This window comes from Rousettus aegyptiacus, unplaced genomic scaffold, assembly GCF_014176215.1.
Source record: "Rousettus aegyptiacus isolate mRouAeg1 unplaced genomic scaffold, mRouAeg1.p scaffold_m13_p_10, whole genome shotgun sequence".
NCBI classification, from domain to species: Eukaryota; Metazoa; Chordata; class Mammalia; order Chiroptera; family Pteropodidae; genus Rousettus; species Rousettus aegyptiacus.
In genome coordinates, this window is record NW_023416285.1 from 62,113,542 (window position 1) to 62,134,904 (window position 21,363).

Genomic DNA, 21,363 nt, shown 5'->3' on the forward strand with positions numbered 1-21,363 from the left:
TTATTTCTATGGCTCCATTCTCAGGCAGTTTCTCCCCTCATAGTCACACAGAGGATCTCCGGTTGTCATATTAAAATTCCTGGAGTTTAATATTATTTGATCAACTTGCGTCACGAGGCAATTCTCAATATCTGGAAAGTAGTCAGCCCCACCCAAACCTCATAGAATGAGAGTGGAGGAAGGATGGTTCTACCCATTGAAGATCAGGATGTTGATATCAGAAGACTGGAAAATACATTTTGGGCAGGCAAAAAAATATGACATCCATGGCATTCTTACATACACACTCACACATGTCTGTCATTTGTATCAAGGTTTCATTTACTTTCATTAGATGACTTTTTTCTTTATCTATAGAACTCACTTTGGAACAGTTCCAATTAAAGCTATGTATACATGACTAGATACAACTGAGCAACTATTTTTAGTTATAATTTCTCTGAGTTACAGAGAAAGTAGACTTAAAGATGAGACACCTTTTATGCTGTCCAAAAAGATTGGAAAGTGGAGCTGCATCTTAAACTTAGACCCAAGATGCTCAGACCTGAAAAGTGGTATGAGCTAGGTCAGGATTTGGGAAGTGAAAAAAAGAATTACTTTACATTGATGATACTTCTATCCATACTACTGCTCTTCTGGAAAGAAATACCTATTATCACTTCGAAAGGACCATGATGACTTCCTATTCTGGACTACTTTCTTTAAGCATCATTACACCCAGGTGTCAAGAGCTATGATGTGGTCAGCTCAACATCCTGTGTTTTTACCAGAAAACATGCCACCCATATGGTCTAAAAGTAAAGAATCATGAACAAGCAGGTGTAGAGCAGCAATAGATCTGTCCTGGCTCCCAGTTATATGCTACTTCCATGGTCTGCTTAACTGAGCCAGTTCAGATGACTATAAACTGTAGGTTGCTCTTCACTGTGGTTATCACTCAACTATTTGTCATTTCCCTTCTCAGGTTATTTTTGACATTGGAGTTCAGCCATTATGTACACAAAAACAAACCATTTTATAGGGCATAAGCTAGCCCCATAGGATAGGACTAGAGCTGATAGTTCTGGATAACAACTCTCTACTTTAAGCTTTATTCTCTGACTCACTTTAAAATAATCTTGGAGAGTACAAGGTTGCCAATTACACACCTAGAAAATATAGATTTGGAATCAGTTGAGAAATATAGTCAACAAGTTATCAAAATATTAGCTTAGTTGCTGAGAGTGCCAGATTCAAGACTGGCCTGGACCTGCTCCCATGTGCTTTTCCTACAGAATAAAACTATCTATCCTCTACAACTTTGAGTGTTACTGCAGTGGCAAACTTAACACATACAGGTAGGGAAGAAAAACACAAATGTACAAAGTAAAGGCCAAGAGAATATAGAAGAGCATACCACAGGAGAAGAGTAACACTCACCACCTGAACTTCACCCAGAAGAATGTGAACAGTGAGTGTCCAACTCTTGCCACCTAGGTGAAAAGGTAAACCACTCCTGGAGAAATAATTAATGGACAGAGAGTGGTGAAAGATAAGAAAATCTGACTTTATATAGCTCACAAACACGCATGGAGCCATAAAATGCTGTTCCTTTCTGGGCAATAAAATAAAAATTTCCTTATGAAAAATTAAGTCAGAAAAAAAAAATGAGCTGCCTCCTTAGAAAAAAAAAAAAAAAAAGGCTGCCATTTATTAAGCATCAAATGTGCCAAGTACTTGAATTCTATCTTTCATAAAAAGCCTTGTGGTTATTTTCATCCCTATGTTAGAGATAAGAAAACTAAGTTTCAGAACATTTAAGTAACTTGCCCCAAACCCTTTGTCTTTCCACTGTATCACAATGCTCCTTGGAAGAGTTTTATTATTGTTTTTTGCTGCTCAGCAAATAAATCCCCTTCCTAAATCTAATGAGTTCTGCCATTGCATGAGACTTTGCAGTAGGCCAGGTACTCTCCCCAATACAGAAGTTCAAAAGGCTAGACGATTTCTCTCCCTGAACTTGGTAAATCAAATATCTGCACCTTGGACATTAACTCTAGATCAAGTGACATTAAAAAAAAAAAAAAAAAGCAGAAGGCAGTTGAAAGTTTATTAAGTGGTATGACAGTACCCTGTGTCTAGAAGTCGGCAGCATGCCTCATATCTAGTAATTACTACCAGGCTCTTCCTCTTATGCATGGACCACCTTAGCTGTGGTTCAGCTAACAGATTCACTTGGTCCCTGCCTGTGGTGAACAGGATAATAGTTCAGTAACTATTCCACTCACCCCTGCTTTCCACTGTGGGCTGAGCATACCTCCCTGCCCTACTACTGTTGGGCTTGGTCATGTAACATGCTTTGGTCAAAGGAACATTAGCCTCTATGATACAAAGAGGTTTACATATGCTTGTGTGGTTTGGCTTAATAATTATGCTACAGGGATTTGCCATTAGCCTGATGAAGGACACACATGCAATACATCAGAACCTAATTCAGAGCCTGGAACTAAGCCTAACCAACCTGCAACCCAAAGCAGTGCTATCCAGTTGTATTAGTTTTCTGTAGTTGCTGTAGCACATTATCACAAAGCTCGTAGCTTAAAACAATAAAAACATATTCTCTTATAACTTTGGAGGCCCAAAATCAGTTTCACTGTGGCAAATTCAAGGTTTCAGGAGGGTTGTGCTCTAGAACACGATCTGTTTCCTTGCCATTTCAGCTTCTGAAACTGCATGTCTTGGCTCAGGGCCCCATCCTTCATCTTTAAAGCCAGAAGAATAGTATCTTCAAATCTCTTTCTGTTGCCATCACACATCACCTTCTCCCTCTGTGTCAAACATACCTCTGTCTCCCCTTCATGAGGACACATGATTGCATTTGGAACTCACTACGATAATCCACCCATCTCAAAAAACTTAACTTAATCCCATCTGCAAATCCTCTTTTGCCACAAAAATTAACAATCACAGTTCACAGGGATTAGGACATGGACATCTTGAGGGTGCCATTATTCAGCCTGCCATATCAGCCAAGCCTGTCCAGGACCACCAACCACAGTTGACCTGCAGACTCATGACAATGAGAATAAATATTCACTTTTTTTAGTGCCTGAGCTTTGAGGTGGTTCATTGTACAACATTATTGTGGCAATAGCTGATTAACTTATCAAACACTTTCTGAAATCTTCCTTTTGATTTTCTGAGCCTCTAGGCATCTCCAATAAAATCCTATTGTGCTTAAATGAATTAGGATCAGTTCCCATCACTTGCAAACTAAACAACCTACCTGATATACAGTAACCATAACAACTCTGACAAACTCAGAGAGTGGAATATCAAATGATAATACCGGGAACATAAAACTCAAACTGGATGTTTTTCTTAGTACTTATACCATCGTGATCTGTTTGGAGAAAGTTGGAAAAATAGAGAAGTCAGTATAGGGGGAAATTTTACTTGAAGTACTTTAAGTGGATAACACTTCTTTTCCACACAAAGAAAACTAAATCAAAACCCTAATCTATATAGGTAGAGGAGATGAGTAATTAAGACAGGTGTTTAACACAGAGAGCAGTTGCTAAAACCATTACAATAGTATATGCTGCCCCAAAGAGGCAACGACAAGAATACTGACGAGACTACTGAATCAAATTGACATTTTTTAAAAAAAATTTCATTTTAACTCCTAGTTATTTCTATCCAAAAGAGATTCCACAGGTCGGAGAAGTGGCAATGAATTAATGTCATAAAAAAGGCATCGAGACAGCAGGAAATTGCAGACCATTAGTTAAGGCCTGTGAGTCTTTGCCCTTATTTTACGTCTTGAACAAAGTAAAAGAGGACAGTAGATAGAAGGTAACTTTAAAACGTGGTGTTCCATAAAGGCCAGCCAAAAGAGCTTCAGGACATTTATTTGAAGTCAGGACATTAGTGCCAGGGTGAATAAAGGAGATGTAATAGGTTTACATTTTTACAAAGGTGCCTGACAGATCTATATCAAAGGAAGAATGTCCAAGAGACAGAGTGATGGGATAATAGGAAGTAGAATTAAAACTTGGCTTACAGGGAGACAAAAGGCAATAATAACTTGGAGTTCTTCCAAGATAACTTGTGAGTAATGTGTGGGGGTGAGAAACAAGCTAGAACAAAGATGCCCCCAACATTGCATGGATATAAGCAAAGGAGACTCCCCCATTAGGAGACGTATGTCTGCTTTCTTGAAAACAAAGATCCCATGAAACATTTTACTGGCAGAATCAGAGCTCTTCCTGAGCCAATTATTTTAGAATAGAAAGGTCTTCTAAAGGGCTTCTGACAAATGAATTAAGATGATATGGTTGAGTTTCCTCCCTCCCCCCAAAAAGATAGACATTCTGGATAATATATGATCAAAAAAAATAATGCATAACTGAATTTCAAATATAGAAATAGAAATATACAGATGCTTAAAAATAAAAAGGGATTTCATAGAGTAGGACATGTGAGCTAATTCCATAGCCTTCCATCAGAGCTGTGCTCCTACATGTAGGAATGGCAAGGACCCCAAGAGGCAGGGAACCTGGAACCAACCAGGCCTCCTGGATTAGGCCATATGCCCCAAAACACATCAACAGGAAAAACCCTATTAAAAAATCATCTCTTAAATGGTTCCTACTTAATCATCTGACCAGAACCCAAAAATCTTCATTACCTTTGCAAACCTACTAATGCCACTATCTTGGCTAGTAGGTAATTCCATGGTATACCCTTATATTTCTGCTTTAATTAGTTGCTATGCTTATTAAGAGTCAGTAACATTGAGAATGTGGTTCCATAGTTAGCAGTTAGCACGTCTGCATTACAGACAGAAAGTCCTGGGTTCATGTCCCAGTGGAGCCATAGTCCATGGTCTATGGCCGTGCCCCCCTAAACAAGCCTGATGTCTGATCTCAGAAGCTAAGCAAGGTTGGGCCTGGTTAGTACTTGGATGGGAGACCACCTAGGAAGATCAGGTGCTGTAGGTATAAATAATAATGAACAAAAACAAAATTTTTAAGCATCAGTAATATTGGTTTCTAAACCTGTCACTGCCTGGGTACTTGTAATAATAACCCCATATTTAATTAAATATTAAAGAAACTGATGTAATGTGAGTATGTAAGGAGAGAGATTTACTGTTTCTATAGAAACAGCTTGAATTCTTTGAAAAGAATAAAGGTGAGTTGCTAAAAATATTGCTATCAAATTAGCTATGAATTACAAAACTGATTAACCGTTGGAGAGTCTTAAAAATTTAAAACTCTGTAGTCGGATTGCTAAACAAATGTCTCTAAGTTTCGCTTCACTACAAATCCTTTAAAGAAAGTAGAATCAAAGATGATATTTTATGGGTATCAGAAAATTCCGCTACTTGGCAAATGAGGTACATTTGACACATTTTAAAGTAAAATAAATATTTAAGATATTTATATTTTCAATTCCCTACATTAACTCATTATAAAAACTACATATATATATATATATATATATATATATAGAGAGAGAGAGAGAGAGAGAGAGAGAGAGAGAGAGAGAGAGAGCGAGCATTGTGTTTTCACCTCCTAACATTAGAAAATCCTTATTTAAGAAGTAAATTTTAAAATTACTCATGGTTGAATCAGTTTTTAAATGAAAGTAAGAGGGCTGTACTGTACTAAATAGAATTCTGACTTGAAAAACTCATTTAAATATCTTGGGCCATTTTTAAATACATAAAATGAGGAGAGTAGACTAGATAACTTCTAAGGATGTTTCCAACTTGTATAGTCCACAGTTTTACTATCCTCCTATAAGAGCTATTTGGAAAACTATTGAGATCAGAATTAAATGTAAATGAAGAAACTAGTCTTTCTGACAAAGGAATTTACTTCTCTTTGGTTGTCAGTAGACACAACACTGCAAATAACAGAGAAGTCATCTAGGAATAAAAGATATTCAAGTAAATGAAAGGACTAACTTAAACACACTAACCCAAGAAATACAGAGTTAAGATTGAAAACCTAGCCTGGTCTCCAGGATTAAGTAAAGCTTTTTGTCTTTTTCCCTCCAGTACAACAATGCCAATTAAGAATAGAGAGTCAGCCAAGAGAGGTATCTAATGGAAAATGCTGACAGATTCTTAACTCTAACAGCCAGAAGAGAGTAGCTTTAATAAGGTGTCTGGAAGCAAAAGAATTTTTTCAGGAAAGGAGAAAGGGGAAAAATTACTAAGCAAGATGGAATGAGGTAAAGGTAGAGATGAGAAACCTGTTAAAGGAGTCTTGGGGTTGACAGAGAGCCGAATCAAGTCACGTTCAAAGCAAGGTCCCCTCTCTTGTTTTAGATCCCACTCCATTCCCACTTGGCTCATTTCTACTCATTCCTGGCTGAACTCTGTCCTACCTCAGAAGCCAGTGATGCAACTATGATTCTGCCCCTGACTCCTTCCCTAGGGTTTTGCCCTGTGTGCATACAGAACAAATGTCCATGTGATAAAGACATTTTAAAATAAAGTCATATTTAATGTAGTGCTTCTAAAGTCTCTTCAGTATGAGTCAGGTCAAATTAAATAAAGAAGGCATTTCAAGTTAAACATCAAACCAAAGAACTGGATGATATTGTGCAACATGATCATCCTGAAATATAGTGGGACTTCTCCCTGATCCTACTTTAGGGACTTGTCTTTTACTTTTTATTTTGGGAAATTTTAAATAAAATGAAAGTAGAGAAAATAGAAAATTAATCCCTGTGTAGCCATCATCTGCTTCAATAATTATCAATATATGGCCAATGCTGTTTTATCTGCATACCTCATATTTCCCCCTGTCCTCCACTAGATTACTTTAAAGCAAATCCATACAGCAAATTTTCATCTATAAGCATTTTGGTATGTATTTCTAAGAGACACCTGTATTTCTTAACATAACCACAGTGTCCCTATCATACCTCAAAAAAATAACCATCATTCCTTAACCACAAAATATTCAGTCAGTGTTCAAATTTCTTCATGGTATATTTTTGGGGGTATACCATAATGATCAGGCAATAGAGGACAAGCTGAGAACACTACTAATTGATGCTAAAGAATAGTAGTAGTTGTAGTAGTAGTAGTAGTAGTAGTAGTAGTAGTAGTAGTAGTAGTAGTAATAGTCATAAAATAAAATAAAACCACCAACCTTGAAACACACACAATTGAATCATAAATGCTCCCTAAGCCAACAGTCTATAAATGGCAGCCAGGTGACATGGCTTCCTGCCTCCTCCTATACATGCCCTCAACTCCTCAACTCAGATTTATTCTGCTATGACTTATCTTAGCCTTTAAGGACACTGCATATGATACTTATTTTACATCTAGTTGCATAAAAATTGAGGGGAAGGCCCTATATTAATTCCCACAGCACTATAGCACAGCTTAGATCTTGTTACACAGAGAGTTTCGTATTATTAAACAGGTCCAATCACAGAGCACTAAGCAGGGCTGCTTGAAAGGGCCCATTTGCTCAAAAGATGGTGAAACTGTCAAGAAATGGAGATGAAAGAACAACTCTTGGTGAATGAATTATGATGAAGAAAAGGGGCTTTTGAGTTGGACTGTCTGGTTCTAATCTCAGCTCTAAATTTGCATGCCAAGTAACATTAAACAAACTGCTTATTTTACTTGTACCTTGATTTCCTTAAATGTTTAGTGAGAGCAATAACAGCATCTATCTCAGAGCCCAGATTTGAAAATTAAAAGGGATAATGCATTAAAAATATCTGGATAATCAACTGCCTTTGATACAGGATTTTCAGTGCTAAAACAGGGACAGTACCAGGCAAACTGGGATGGTTGGTCATTCTCTTAAAGAGTATCTGGTATACAGAAGGTACTCTGTAAATATTAACATGTACCAGTGGTAGTAGAAATTGAGATAGAAGTAGTTTTAGTTCTTAACTGAAGGAAATAAAAGTCTTTCCCAAACAACTCCAAAATAGAATTTACTCTCAATAAGCAGTGCTTACTTCAAATCTAGAAGTATTCAAACACATTGAAAGAAAATATGTGTCCAATTTAGTGGACATGATCCATGGTTCCAAAACCTAATTTGATTAACTCCTCAGACTTTTCTGAGGCGTTTCCTTATAATGAAGGTGCCTTAATTATTTCAATTAATATATTTTATTTGGGACATAGGGATCTATATTTTTGTTAAACTTCCTTGGTTGATTCTAATCAGCAGCCAGATCTTAATTACTTCCAAAATTTCTTCTAATCCTCAAGTTTTGTGATTCCCAAACTTTCCAAAATTCTCATTTCAGGTGTATATATATATATATATATATATATATATAAATTTCAAATATATATATTCTCAGGAGGACCAAATACCTAAGTCTTAAAACTTCCCCAAACTGAACAAAACCTTACTTGAAAGTTTTGGGGATGTTTTATATGTTTTGAGGTGGGTTATTTTGTTTTGTTTGGGAGGAGGTTATTTTTTTGTTTTTGTTTTAGTTGGGTGTAGTGGAAAATCACACCATCTCTTTCTGAGCCTCTGGTGGGTTTATCTGAGGTGATTCAATCATATCAGGAAAAAAAAAAATGAGTAACTGACTGCCTGATTCCTCTGACAAGTGACACAACTACTTCCTCTTATCAAGCCTGCAGCAAGAGACTGGCTATGACATTGGAAACAGTGGTGAATGTTTCAGGAGCTGTCTTGCCGTCAGGGAAATGGAGAGGTGTAAGTGATTTATATCAGGTCACACAAAAGCCAGGGGGCATGCCAGAAATAGGATCTGCATCTCCCAGTAGGCAGTCCGTGGTCCATGTAGTACACCCTGAGGATATGAAAGCGAGACCCCTCATTTGAGCAAAGAAGAAGATAGAAGGACTTCCATTTAGAGGTTCATAAATGCTACTCTGAAAAAAAGGAAGAAAATTTCTCTTTCATGCTCAATCAAGCCTAAACCAAGGTGAGAGAATGAGAAAATGTTACTTATTTTTGTAAGATGAAAGACTGCTGTATATACTCACTTCCTGTCAGTACCACACAGGGGCTTGTTTTTCCAATCATTCTTCATGCCTGGTCTCACACAGTGATTCTTGGAAGGCAGATTGGAGCAAAAAGATAAGGGGCAATTCCTATAGCTGGCCTCGAAAAAAAGAGCTTTTCCATTTTCTTTATAAAGCCATATAGTATTTGAGTTGATTAGATTTCTGAGTGTGTGACTCAATGCAGTAACATCAAAGGTATAACAAGTAAAGTATTAAATGTCACTGAAGGGCCTGAAAAAAAAAGACAATTTCTTTTACCTGAAATTTTAACCAAGTCCTGAGAAATAATTTAATCTGTTTAGTCTGAAAACGTTTGATGTAGTTACATATTTCTTTTGTAAATATTTTCAAAAAATAAATAATAAAATCTTTTGATCTTTTTCACATCTTTCTGACATATGGTGAACTGATTTCTCAAGGGTAAGAATCAAGTCTACCTTTACACATACACACACACACACACACACACACACACACACACACACAGCTTCATAATACCCACTATAAAGTTCCATACTTAGGTACTCAATATTTTGGAATTATTCAATTACAGAAAAAACTAATGAATTAAATAATTAATAGATTTAAAACTGTGTTAAAGGAAATTCTGAATTATATGGCAATAAACAGGTGTTTTGAACTGAGGGCATGAGTGGAGAAAGGAAACATCCATTCATTTACTTTTTATACCTCAAAAACTAAATAATAGTGGAATTACTGAATTTTTTTTACATATGTAAAGAAAACACATGTACATAATGAACATCTGTTTACTTTATAATTTAAAAAAGAAATAAATGTTTACAAGCTGCCAAGTACACAAGAAATAGCACTTTATTTTCTATAACTCAACTTACATTCTGACTCCAAAGGCCCTTTATACCGGACAGATGAAAAACTCAACCATTTCTCTGGTGCCAAGAAAACAGAGGAGGTGAGAGGGCACCAGTCCACACCAATTGGACCTACACTTATTTTTTATAGCACAGTAGTGATCACCCTCCACCAAGTCAGGGTTGAGCCTTGAAGATGGAGTTGAAACTCTAGGGATATGGAGGGGAGTGAAAAAGACAAAGCAGGACTTAACTATAGTGGGGGCAGGGAAAAGAAAGAACACAAAGAAAGAGAAACTCCCAGACTCCCACCTAAAGTATAGTCCACTAAAGTAACCCCATCTTTCAATGACTGTGAACACACAAAATCCTAAAGATAGTACACAAGATCTATTTGATCTTTTCCTGAAAGAGTTGATCAACATATTAATATGTTCTCAAGAAGCTCATAGTCTAGTGGAAAAAAACAGACACAAATATCTTGCTATGATAAAATAAGTACTCTCTAAAAAGAATTTTAAAATTGCAGTGGGATTATGGACTGAGACTGAATACAGTTATTTCTTCCTGAAGGTATCTGAAAAGACTTCATAGAGTGACATTTCAATCAAGCCTTCAAGCATGACTTGGAGATGGGCAAGTAAAGACAGTGGGATGGAAAACCATATGTGCAAAGCATAAAAGGATGAAACCACATGACATGTTTATAGACTCTCAAGTAAAATGATGTGTTTGGAATACAGGGGTGATCAGGGAGAAAGATGACAAAAATGGAAAGATAGGTTGTGACTATATTTAATGTGCATGATCCATGTACAATTGGGCAATTCTGATGTCTCATAAAATAGTCTTGCCTGATGCTAAAGTAGAGAAATCTAGAGCTAAGCTAAGGCACAAAGCAAATAATACTATGAATATGTAAATAGCTAACCTCCATCCAGGTCTATTATGGAACACTATCTCTTGTTACCTCCTCATTCTGTATTTTTCCCATAAAAGTCTATGAGCTTTGTACCCAGACTGAATTCTGGGTAAGCACATGCACAGTAGGCATAGTATTATATAGCAGCCAACTGTCAGTCAAGGTGACCTCACATATGGATCATCTAGGACCTCCTATCATGGCTCAAATATAAACAGACCTTCCCATTTCTGCATTTTTATAGCATCCCTGGCTGGAAACCCGCCCCTCCCTTTGATGTGTACTATCTTATCTCTTCACCTCCCACTTTATACAGGGCTGCAGCCTTCCCTAGCATGGCCTGTCTCCTTATAAAATATACTTTCAATAAATCTTACTTTTTCTAAATCTCACTGACCCATAATTCTTTGTTGTGCTAGCGGGGAAGAACTGAAGGACAATAGCCAATACCACTGTCCTCCTCCTCTTCCCCGACGCTTCTGGGACGACATTGGATTTCACATCACCCAGTAGTAACAAACACTCTCATTAAACTTAAAAACGTCTTTCCACCTCACTTTCCAGCTCCTCTCAAGCCAACCACCCCTCCTCCCATTGTTGCAGAAAAGCAGACCAGGGAGAAACCAAGCACCACTTGGAGAGCTGGAAAACTCAGGTTTATTATGCCAGTGGTACCAGAAGAGCTAGTGCTCTCAAGATCTGGGCCCCAAGCTCAGGGGCAATTTTACTTTTATAGAGTTTATTTCTGCTGTTACAGTTGGTATGGGCTGATTGGTTGATTTGTCCTCAGGTGGTTACAGACCATGGGAGTTGCTATAGGTTACAGGTGCACACGAGAGTTGCTTTGGGCAAAGGGCAGTTATAGAGCATGAGGTGATTGGACATGAACTTAGACAATACATCTGTTATGTAGACAGAACAATCAAAGGGGAGGATGAGTCTTCAGTTGATCTTGAGATCACTCTGCCCTTTGACCTATGCATCAAGCATGTCTACAGATGCAGAACAAAGAGCTGAATACAAGGTTAGCTATTTGAGTGGAAAATTCCTTTTCACCATGGATGAATTTAAATTCGACATCCACATCCTTATAGAGAAGGTAGAAATGGGGTCTTTCATTTTTATTTTTCTTCCCAATTTACTAGTGATGAGACTGGAAGAAACTGCTCCTGCAATAGATACTGCTGCCTCTTCTTCCTTCATATTCAGTTTCTAACAATTGCAGTCAAAACCCAATAGCCAGAAAGTGAGGACTAGAATAGCCAAGTATCCAGTTATACGAATGTTTACACCAGTTCAATATCTGATATTCTTCCTTTTTCCTGAAATAATGGAATGTTTGCCAAAAAATCAATACGCTTTTGTGAAGGGAAAAGCTAGCCACATTACAGAGTTGGGTACTAATTGGAGGAAGCAAACTGATATTGATAGCAAGATTATCTCAAGAAACAATGTGTCCCTTTTGCAAAATCAAACCATTGCTATTTTCTCATGTGCATTCATGATTGTGTGCTATAAGCGTGGATGTTTTAAATTCAGGGTTAGAGAAACTATTTTTTTTTCATAATTTTATATATTTCTTCATGAATTTATTACTTTATCACTGTGTCCTAATCTCTTTTTAACATCTCTTAGAGAAACTAGGGGGTGAACCCTAGAAGCATATGGAAGAAGTTACATGGTGCTTTGGTGACTCAATCTTCCTGACATTTCTGCAATTGACTTAACCTCGGACCAATGGCATTTTCAGCTGATTTTTGTTGTAGGCAGAATTAACTTAGGTTTTGGAACATTCTCATTTTCCTTACACTAGAAACTATGCATATAATAATTGAAACTATTTTTACCAAGGAAAATAAGTAGCTTTTTTAAAAGATAAAAGAATATTACATATTATTAAAATGAAGGAAAGATTTTAAGGACTGCCAATTGAAGGTTTGTAAATAGCTTCTAACCATCTTTTACAATAAGCAAATAGAAAATAATTTTGGAGAGAGCAGCAGCAAAAATCTTAAAAATAAAGTCTTTACCTACCATAAAAATCACTAAACATAGAGACATCCTCCTTAATGTAACCAGGTCAGCTGAGTACATTTCCATTTTATCTATAAATGTGCCTCAAATGGACAAACAAAATCCTGAATGTAAAAGGTTTCTGATTTTCTCCTTTTTCTTGGTAAAAATACATCTTTGACTGTTCAAATACAAAACTGTAACAATAGAAGAAACTGGTCATCTCAATATGCCATTTCTCTGATACAGTACGGGCATGACAAACTGTCCAGCCAGCTTTAGAGCAGCTAACAACTGCCAACAATCCTAAAATAGGCCAGACACTGCTACTATTGCAAAACAAAGCAATAATTCAGAAAGCATTGGAGCAATATAAAATAAAATCTTTGAAATGAAGCAAGCATAAATTTAATTGCGAGTGAGCTCTGTACAAATGGGAAGTCCTGAACTCTCATAGAATAGTCCATCAGAAAAGGCTTGCCTGATCTTGAATTTGGGGTATCTAGAAGTAAGAAGTTCCTGAACTATATGATCACAACTGGCTGCTACCCTTGCTGCCTGACACTCTGTACCTTGCATAATTCAATAATCACATTTTCCAGCTTCTGGAGACCACCATAGAGATGATAGGCTAAGCCCTCAATTTACAGGTAAGGAAACTGGGTCTCAGAGACTAAGAGAGTTGTCTAAAACAACCAAAAGCTAACATTCCGCATTCACTGAACTTTCTTTAATGGGAAGTAGCAAATACAATGGTAAAAAATATCGACACACTCCCTATCCTCATTCATTCATTCAATATTATTTGTTGAGTGTCTACTATGTGCCAAATACAATGCTAAAAGTTTATATCTGCTGGGAAAAACAGATTTTACAGCAAATAGTACTAGTATCTATTTTCTCCCTTTTAAAATAAAATATTGTTAATTTTCACCATAAAAGTAATATATGCCATTAACAGAAATTTCGAAAACTTCAGAAAAGTTGGAAGGAGGAAAAAATGGCCTACCACCCACTGAAAATCACTTTCAATGTTTGATGTATTTTTTGCCAATCTGTTTCTTAAGTCTAATTTTCATTCTCTCTTCCTTCTTCTCCTTTCAAACACCTGTGATCATCCCATATGTACAATTATGTATCTTACCGTGTAGCATTTCCTCATGTTATTAAAGACATTTTGTAATCATCATACCTAACAGCTGCAAAATTTTCCTAAAGTAGATACAATCATCTATCCAGTGTTATTTCCGCTTATGGGAGGGTATACATTTATAAATTAAAGGCATCTTTTCAAAAAACACTTCCATATTTTGTAATACTACCTTGGGAAATCAATTTTTAATTAATTGACATCTCAATTTGCTCGAATGGATTTAAATCTGTTTCCTAAAATTCCCAGAACTGTGATTCAGATCACATGTGTGACCCTCCTGGAAACATATCACTTTCTGGTTTTTTGACAGAATACTATTACTGTGGCTAAGAATATAAGAAATGCAGTTTCTTGGTCACTTTGACACCACTGGGCTGCCCACTTCTTTCTCATGTTCAATATTCTTAACCACTGATTAGACTGAGGGAGTTTATCCTGCCTATGAACGTATCTGTCATTAGTGTCATAAAAAGTGCCCATCTTTTTGCGTTCCACAATGAAATACTGGACATCCAGTTAAATTTTAATTTCAGATAAACGATGAATAATTGGGACATACTATACTGAAAAAAAAAAGTATTCACTTTTTATCTAAAATTCAAATTTAACTGGACTTCCTATATTTTTATTTCCTAAATCTGGCAACCCTATCAACTCTGCCTCTTGCTAGTTGTTAGACTTGACTAATTTTCTTACATCACTCAATGTCTTCTAAAAAAGGAAGATGTTACATCCATCTCACTGGATGAGTGCATCTCACAGAGAGACACAGAAAAGCACCTAGAATACTAAGTTTGCCTTTCTCCATTCCTATTCTCCTCTTCTCCCTTACCTACTCTCCCCCCAACTCAGGGGCTCACTTGATTTTATCCACACTTCCCTATAGTAGATCTAGAATTCCCACCCAATCCTCACCCAAAACTACCTACCCTTGCACTTGTTTTGAGGCTTAGTTCCAAGAAGTGGTTCATATCACAAGTTGGTTCCAGAGAAGCTTGGATATCACAATTCAGTGATTCTGAGTCCAATGTAAACATATTATGTGGCTACATATAGTGTAGAGACCTAACTCAGACAATAAAATCAGGGAAAGCCTTTGGAAAAAGCAACATCTAAATAAGAATTGAAGCAAAAGGAAAAGCAGGGAAGGGCAGGCATGCATGGTCTTCAGGGAAAAGAAAACAATATATGCAAAGACTTAAAGGTATCACGACTGTCATGGAATTGACAGAGCACAAAGAATGAGAGAAAAGTGATGAGAAAAAGGGACTAACTCATCAAGGGCCTGTAGGCTATGTTGGATCACTGGATTTTATCCCAAGAACCATAGTATATCATGGGCCAGAGGGGTGCAGATTAAGCAGAGGGGTGATATGATCTATTTTATAAATGAACAATCCTTCTGGTTACATGGTAGAGGAAAGACTGGAAGCAAGACAAGACCAGTAACAGAGAAATTAATTTTAAGAGCTGTTGCAATAATTCAGTCAAAAGATGATGTGTGTGGATGGGAAAAGGGAAGGAGGAAAAGATTAAGAGTGGGTGCGTGAAATGAGGTGGGGCAGAAAAAAGGCAGCAAGAACATCCTAGACAGTCTATAATCCTGCCTGTGTATCATTAGGATCTTCTGCTTGCTTGTAATAAGAAACCTAATCCAAAATGGTTAAAGTAAAAGGAGAAATTTATAACTATAAATCCTTTCAGGGAACTTATGTCCACACAAAAACCTATGAAAATGCTTATAGTAGCTTTATTCATAATTGCCAAAATTTAGAAGCAACCAAAACGCCCATCAGTAGGTGAATGGATAAACTGTGGTACATCTAGATGATGGAATATTATTCAGAACTAAAAAGAAATAAACTATCCAGCCACAAAAAGCCATGGAGAAAACTTAAATGCATACTGCTAAGTGAAAGAAGCCAATATGAAAAGGCTACATACTGTATGATTTCAACTATATGACATTCTATAAAAAAGCAAAACTAGAGACAATAAGAAGATCAGTGGTTACCAGGAGTTAGAGGGAAAGGAAAGATAAGTAAGTGGAGCACAGGGAGTTTGAGGGGAGCAGTGAAACAATTCTGTATGATATTGTAATGGCAGATTCATATCATTATACATTTGTCAAAACTTAGACTGTATAACACAAAGAATAAACATAAATTTGGGGTAATAATGATGTGCCAATGTAGGTTTGTCCATTATAACAAATGTACCACTCTGGATACATGAAAAATGTTGGTGGGAGAGGTTGTGCGTGTGTAGGCGCAGGGGATACATGGGAACTCTGCACTTTCTGCTCAGGTTTGCTGTGTACCTAATGCTGCTCTAAAAAAGAAGGAGAAGGAGAGGGAGAAGGAGGAGAAGGAGGAGGAGGAGGAGAGGAAGAGGAAGAGGAGGAGGAGGAGGAGGAGACAGAGATGAAGTCTATTTATTTGGGGAAAAAAATCTCTAGGAGTAGAATTGACTTTAGGAATACCTGGATAAAGAATTTCAACCAATGTTTCTCTCACTTTCCATCTCCTGGTTCTCCTGCCTCAGTGCACACTCTGTTCTCAGGTTCCACTTGTTACCATGATGGCTGCAGCAGCAGTAGACCTTCCATCTTTATAATTTTAAAACCAGTGAAAGTGAAGATCTACTTCTAGTCCAATGGTTCTAGTAAATAATTCAGGGCATCTAACAAACATGATGGGATCACATCATCCTGAATAAACATGTCAAACTTGTAACATGTGTCTGGGATGGAGTAGATTCTATTGGGACCTCATGGACTGAGATGGAAATGAGAAAGCAAAGGAGGGAAGAACAGAGGCCATCTTACATAACCCATACTTTTTAATTGACTTTAAAATAATTCAAACTGAAGAATAGTGTTTTTCAGTCATTCATTCCCACCATTTATTGATAAGCAATTCAATTCCCTTATCCTTTCCTTCATTTTCCTCTCAAACTTTCAAAACTGGAAATCATATAGGCCAGACATATTTAATTAAATAATTTAACATTAGAATTTACAAAGGATATGGTGCCTTACACAGTTCCTGCTTCCCAAGCAAATATTCATAGGGAGTATAATACATGTTTCTATAATTCTTTTTACATGAGCAAATGATCCCCTAAGGTGATTACTCCATTACTCCTGCTGAATGTGTACACATGAAATTATGTCAACATTGAATTCTGTTAAATCTAGCTATATTTCAAAAGTAGCCCAAACACAGATCCCTCTTGGTAAAAAGCACAACTTAATTTTGTAAAGCAAATTGGAATCCTGTATTTTGGTCACCTAATTTACAAAGGATCATAATATAGGATCATAGAGCAATAACTATTGATTGAGGGTTGACCTACATGCCTAGCATTATGCTATATAAAAAGATACCAAAAGAAATAGAAAAGCATATTTCCTGCTGTCACAGAACTCACAACTTTTTTAGGGACTTAAGTACTTTACACAAATGGAACATTTAAAGGAGAGAATAGAAACATATAAGAGCAATACAGGTGCTAAGTGATGTAATACATCCTGTAAGGGTCAGAGAGACCAGGAGCAAAAAGATTTCTGTTCATGAAATGCTTCAGCAATCTTAGATGAAAGTGTGTGATGAACACGTAGCCAGTATCCATTCACAGAGGCAGTGGAATCCAAATTACCCCCTGGAACTGAGAGAGCTAATCTCAGACATGATACCATCTCACTCTTCCACCTTTGGCAAATTATCTTGCCTCTCACTGCCTTCCTGAAAAATGGAAGTTGCAATTGAATCTTCAGGGCTGCTAAAGAATAAATAATAAAGAAATGGTAGACTCAGTAATTGACGACATAATAAATCCTCAGGAGTTAGTGTCCAGTCCCAAATGAAACGCTACATGGAGCATATGGCATCTCAGTTTGTGGGCGGTTATATATCACCAATTTGATTGAATTTGTCAGACAGGTGAAAGGGTCCACTTACACAGTTTGTTAATTATTACTATGAAAGCTATTTGCAACATAGAAATGCAGGTAATTTCTCAGATTAAGTGCAGACATCTGCCTCCATTAGAATGAGAACGTAATTGTCATTGGCAAAATCATGTTTTCTTTACATTGAAATGGAAGAATAAAGTACCACAATTAAACATATTGACCAACACAGTGATTAAAAGGATATTTATGCTGCAGAGGAAGTATCTAAATAAATTTTGTGTACTTTCATCTTATCATACAAGTCATATAGGGCAAGGGTAGTTGTTTTTACAAACAAAAATTCACATTTTTTTGACATCTCTTTAAAGAAGGTCCCCATACCCTCTAATTGGCTCACCTCTTGCTAATGCTGCTTCCCAATCCCTCCTCATCCCCTTCATTCACATAACCCCCCAGCTTTTTGTATCTTTTTTTTTAGGCGAGGCAATCCTTGGTTGACCTCATAGATTGCAAGGACCTTGTCAGTTTATAATCCCTTATTTTTTTTTTTATGCCTATTGCACCTGGTCTTCCTAGGTGGTCTCCCATCCAAGTACTAACCAGGCCAGACCTTGCTTAGCTTCCGAGATCAGATGGGATTGGGCTTATTCAGGGTAGCATGGCCATAGACACTGTTTGTATCTTTGATAAAGTGTAACAGAGCTTCATATGAGGAGACTGTATACACTAGGGGTTGATTGCACAGGTTGTGAAGCCAGACCACAGAAGGCCTAGTCTTGCTGCCGTTGATTACTAGCCATCACACACAACCTGTGCCTCGGTTTCATCATCTGTAAAATGGAGATAACAGAACCTCTTTCACATAATTGCTGTGAGGATAGATGTATACTATGGTAGGTGATACTCAGCCATTTGTTATAATTTTATATTCTATGTGTAATAAGAAAGAAAACAAAATATTTAAAAATTTGGCCTTCCTGCTTTATGGCCATGCCACCCTGAACAAGCTGGATCTCATCTGATCTTGGAAGCTAAGCAGGGTTGGGCCTGGTTAGTACTTGGATGGGAGACCACCTAGAAAGACCCTGTGCTGTAGGCATAAAAAATAAAAAATAAGGGATTGTAAACTGACAAGGTCCTTACAATCTGTGAGGTCAACCAAGGGTTGCCTCGCCTAAAAAAAATAAAAACAAAAATAAATTTAAAAAAATAAAAAATAAAATTTGGCCTTCCTGGACAATTTTAAAAGCCTCTTAACTGATCTTTCAGTCAGCTCTGGGTCCATTCTAATCTATTCTTCATACAACCACCGGTGGAATGTAGGTAAAATGCAAATTTGATTATTTAAATGCTTTAAATGAAACCTTTCAGAGGCTTCCATCACTTAAGATAAGTTTCAACCTCCTTAGTGCTGGATAAAATGCTCTCTATGACCTGGTCCCATCTACCTCCATACCTAGTCTCTCCCAACTCCCAGCCTGGAACCTGACCTATTGACCTCAAACTATTTATAGATCCTGCACTACAACTAGATATCTGTCACTGCTCTATCTTTATCCATCCTGTCTCCTCTGCTGGAATTCCTCCCGCCCTGAAACGGCCATTATACCTACATCAGGAATCATCTGCTGCAGAAAACCTTTCCCTAATTCCACAATCACCTGGGTCTTCCTTGTAGTCCGCTAACATCCAGTGCATCTTCTTATCATTGTAGTATAATACAATTAAATGTTTACATTATGAAGCTAGATTACATAGGTTTGAATCCTGGCTCTATCACTTATTTGTAGTGTGACCTTGAATAAGTTTCTTAAACTGTCATGCCTCAGTTTCCTTATCTATGAAATGGGAATAATAAAAGTATCTACCTCATGGGGCTGTTGTAAGGAATAAGTTAATTATGGGCCACTATATTAAAGGCTTAGTATAGTATATGGAATAAAGTACACACTCAATACTGTTAATAATATTTTATATTTAATTTCTGTTTATGTGTGCATGTCTCCCTGAACTATGAGATGTTAAGCATTGTTTCTTATTCATTTTTTTAAGTTCCCAATATTTCACAAAATATCTGGTATTGTATTCATCAGTTCTTCTCTCCTCTTCCTAGATATACAATTAAACTACATTTCCCATACCCCTCTTACAGCAACTCACTCTCAGCCTGGAGCATGTAATCATGTGACTGAGTTCTATCCAATAGAACATGACTGCACATACTATACAGGACTACCAAACTTGCCTATAATACACACAATCTTTCAAAGGTTCTTTCTATATCCATGTAGCTCAGAACTCTTATATCCCTGAATATTGTGGTGCCACAAGATAGAGAAGATCAAACCTCCGAATGACCCTTATAAGGTGAGCAGTCTCAGAAGGGACATTCACAATGGACTTTAGGTGAGCAAGAAACAAACCACTGTACTAAGCTGCTGAGATTTTTGCTACAATAATTAGTATCATTTACCCTGATTAATACAGTAGGTATTCAATTAAATTTTGTTAAAATGAGTGATTTAATAAATGAATAACTCAAAAATTAACTGAGAAATATTTAAATAAATACGATGGAACCCATGAGTAGTAAAGATAAAATTAAGGATGGAACAAGATGGCTTAAGATTTAAATAAGCCTAGAGATAAGACAGAAGATAGGAAAACATAAACCATGTGAATCTTCCCTACTACTTCTGCTCCTGCCCTAGTCAGAAAGAGAATTTACTTTGCCTTTGTTTGTCAAACACATTAAAAATATGAATAAACAGAGAAGAGTCTGAGATGAAGTTTTTCCTTCTGCTGGACAACTTTTTGACCGCTGGGATGAGACAATATAGTATTGGGGATTTCAGGGTGAAATGACTGGTGAGATTCTTTAACAGCTATACCTATAGACAGCTTCTCAAGGGGGGAAAAAATGTAGCCCCGGAGTTTAATTTCTTCTATTTTCAGATGTTGTTGAAAATTAGATTACTGGTAAAGGGCCATGACCACCTACCATCCTCAAGTGATCATATTAACTTAACCTATTTTCCATGATGCATCAGAAACCTTGAAGAGAGAAAAAAAAGGGCGGGGAGGGGGGGGGGGCGTGTAGAGAGAGATTTCTCCAAAAGGGAGAATGGAAAAAATTCTCCACAGAGTCAGAGAGTTGTATAACAGTCTGTGAAGAGATGAAAGTTAGTGTTTGTCCAGGACATTAGGGGGAAGGAAAGGAGGAGTGGTTAGGGAGAAAATATGGCAAGGGCCCTTGAGGGGTGTTCATCCAATCCTAGCATCAGAACGTCAACCTAGACTTGCTTTCTTTATGCTTTCCTAACCTTTGGGCTGGGTTCTCCTCCTTTAGCATTTGCTTCTGTGCATACTGTGGAGATTGTCCTAAAGGAGGTCCAAATGTGAGGGATTCTCTACATGCTGAGCAGTAAAGATAAAGTGAAGAGCAGTGCTGGAACCAGAGTGATAAGAAAGGTTGGGTCGGAAAATAAAAAGGAGACAATGAAAACAGTT

At 37.1% G+C, this 21,363-nt stretch overlaps 4 pseudogenes; 3 read left to right on the forward strand and 1 right to left on the reverse strand.

Moving 5' to 3' along the window:
* LOC107517713 overlaps window positions 1-21,363 on the forward strand; it is a 94,077-nt pseudogene that overhangs the window by 55,813 nt on the left and 16,901 nt on the right.
* On the forward strand, window positions 4,867-4,982 carry LOC118609286 (annotated as a pseudogene).
* Window positions 18,405-18,523, reverse strand: LOC118608865 (annotated as a pseudogene).
* LOC118609090 lies at window positions 18,834-18,952 on the forward strand (annotated as a pseudogene).